Genomic DNA, 3,484 nt, shown 5'->3' with positions numbered 1-3,484 from the left:
ACTTGAAGAAATGACTTAATAAAGAGGGTGGGTTGGTATTAAACATTTTCCTAATTATTGTATGCTCCAGATTCTGAAGTTTGAAAACTGAAAACAGCTGAAAGCTTCCCTTCTCAAAACATGGCACTGAAGGCTGGTTTGAGTCAGGTGGAATTAAGTGATCACCTGTTCCCTCTTTGTTTTAATTCCTGGGTCAAAGGCACAGTGCTTATTTCCTTGCAAACTCCTGTTTATGTACACATGTTTGCACACACATGCCCTGAGTATAAATCACTGTCACTTAAAAACAAAAAAGACCTTTAAATAGATCTACAGGGAATATATTCCCTATGATTGTGTTTACTTCTGGCTACATCTAAATGTAGTGTTCACAATTTATTTCATTGTTAGCACTGCATTTTTTTCTCATTAGCAGAATTTTGTAAATAGACTCTTCAGAATAGAATCACCTGATTTTTTTTTGTTCCTAAAAGAAATGTTTATTTTAACCAGTGTTAGTTCAAGAAAACATGTTGCCCTCTGTTCTACAGGTTATCAAGTGATTTACCAGAATATTCTTCCAATGTACAAATTGTGTTTGTTACTTATTATTTTTATAGCAGCTGTTCTAATAACTGCATTAATCATGCTGCCATTGATCAAACCATCAAAAATTGAATGATACAAAGAAACAGGAGCATTAGGAATTGTGAGTCCTCCTGATTCATAATAAATGCTCACATGTGAATAAAACTTTGCAACACCAGAACTTAAATTTTACCTTTAGGTGTTTTATTAATTTTAGTCTCAATTCCAGTGGGATTTTCCGAAGTGAGGGCTGGTCTTTATTCTAAATCTTATTTTTAAAAAGGAATTGAAACAGCCCTTGGGGTGCAGCAGTATTTCTGCCTGACCCAGTGCTGGCAGTGCTCCTGTCAAGTGCAGATTTTGAACAGAGATCTTTGCTCAGTTATCCAGTATTGTGTAGTTTAGAAACACTTATGTAACTAAATAGCTCAGTCTTTAAAATGACAACATTTTTGCACTCTCCTTTCATCTCCATAAAGGCTTTTTTGAACATTTTCCCCCTCAGTAGCTGATGTACACATTCCTTAAGGCATCCCTGAGCCTGGATTGATGAGCACAGGTTGATTCTTGCTCTGCCCATCCCAGATTGGTTTTAAGTGTCAAAACTCTGACAAATGAAGTTTAGGAGACTGATAAACTGGAGAGACTGACTCTGTTTTCAGTCCTCACTAGGTGGCTCCTGGTAAGTATTGACAAAGCAGGAGGCTGAGGGGTTTGGGTGTCAGCTCAGCCTAATGAGCAAGCCTTGTGTGGAAGGAAGGTGTTAAAGCATTTAAAGGCTCAGCCTTCCCCACCACACTCCTCCTCACTGGAACAGCCCCAGCTGGCTCCCAGAGAGGGACAGCACCTCTTGGGGTTGGGGTTTTGGGGTGGTTTTTGTCGGGGTGTGGGGCAGAGGGACACAGCTGCAGTGGGGGGCTCAGCTGGGCGAGTTTGGGGTGCAGCACCCAGAGCCCCTCTGCAGCTGCATTCCTCTTCACAGAGAAAAGCAAGGTGCCCCCCTCTGCACCTCTGGCTCCCTGAGAGCCTGCCCAGGAGTGTGGGTGCCCTGTGGAGGGGCCATGGAGCCATCCCTGATCTTGGGTGAATGCAGGCAGGGGATGGGTTCTGAGTCCTGGGGAATGCAGACCATAACAAACCCCAGAGGATCAATAGTGCCCAATCTCCATTTGAAGCCTGGATCTATAGCAAAACACAGTGAGAACATTCTGTGCATTAAAACCTGAGTGCTGCTTGAAGTAATTGCTGCCTACGAGGAAGTGGCCTGTAAATACATTTATTTACAGACTATTTTTAGTAACATGACAAAATATGGGCTAACCTGAATTGTTACAAACTTCCTTTATGGCCTCAGCTGATCTCCACAACCCCTCCTGTGCCTGTGCATGCACTGATCCTCAAATACACATGGGACAATTCCCATCCTGGGCTTGGATCTGGAGCCTTTGGCAGCAGCAGCACTGAGGGAGGCACTTCCACCTTCCCCATCCACTGGCCCTGCTGCTGGGCTGGGCAAGGAAATTGGGCAAGGAATTTACAGAGGGGCTTTTCTAAGCCAGGTCATGTGCTATCCTCATTTCTAATACATACTGCAAATGTAAGCACATGTAAAAGCCCTGTTAATAAACAACCTGACTTTGGTTCTGTCTGCGAATAAGGGCGTCTTTGATGATTTGAAGCTGAGATGCAAGGGCAGTAAAAAAAGTATTTTTATAATGATGTATTATGGATGGGTAATGATTTGCTGCTGCTTTGTTATTGTACATCAAAGGAATCAATTGAAACGAGCCAGTTCAGTGTCAGCAGAGCACAAGTGCTGCAGCTTTTGTGGGTGCTGCACCCGCCCTTGCCTTTGGACCTGGACCTGTTTGGGTCTTCTGTTGGAACAGAGCATCCTTTGCATGAGCATTTGGATGTGAGCATCTAAGGCAGGGGAAAAAATTCTCTTTGGAGCTCATTTTTTAAAATAAAACCTCCCATTTTTCTGAGTTTCAGTTACAAATGCAGTAAGATTTTACTACATCTTCATTATGTGATTCTGTTGACATAATCCAAAACTGTGAAAGCAAATACAGCACCATACATTAAAATGTTCTTATGATAAGTGATACTTTAAAAACTGGATGCTTTATAATAGTTTAACTGTTTTAACATACATTCAGCCTTGCACGTTTGGAAATGCTTTCACAGCTCTTTCAGAAAGGACACTGAAATGTGGATTCACTGAGCAGTACATCCCTTTCCACCATCTATTATTTTTTGTCTCCAAGAGTGGTTAGTGCTGGGAAAAGGAGAGGGTTTTGCTGTGTTTATATCTAAATAAATAAATAAATGAACATACCTGCTGCTCCTGGTACCAGAGCAAGCATTCTGGAATAAGTTCTGGCTGGTCAGAGGGAAGATGGAGATGGAGCAGCCAGAGAAGTGACGTGTTCATATTGAGCTATACAAAATCCGTGCAGCTCTAATTAATCACTGTGTGCTTCACTCAGCCCCCAGTGGGCCAGACTTACTTTTCACAAGAAAATCCAAAGTAAAGCAGTGGAGACAAGCTCAGTCTTTCTGTTACTTGAGATGATTTCACTGTGGTAAGGTTTGTGTCACAGCTCCCTCACAATAAATGCTGCAGTCCAACCCCCCTGACATTAAGGTTATCAAGAGTTTTTGCTGTGCACAGCATGATTTAAATGCTCTGCACGAGGCACCTGAATGTCCCAGCAGCACGTGGATGGTCCAGGGCACCCCTGGGCTGTGCTGCAGGAGGGGCAGGGAGGGGTTTGTGGTCACCCTGCCCTGCCTTTGGAGAGGTGGGGTGCAGGGTGCTCCTTTGGGATCTGGGCTTTGCCTGAAGCTTTAGATTGTTACCCAGCACTACATGCCTAAAATGGATTGTCCCCCCATCCACCAAACTGGCCAA

This window comes from Passer domesticus, chromosome 7 (genome assembly GCF_036417665.1).
Source record: "Passer domesticus isolate bPasDom1 chromosome 7, bPasDom1.hap1, whole genome shotgun sequence".
Classification (NCBI taxonomy): Eukaryota; Metazoa; Chordata; class Aves; order Passeriformes; family Passeridae; genus Passer; species Passer domesticus.
Note: the sequence above shows the minus strand (reverse complement) of the source record.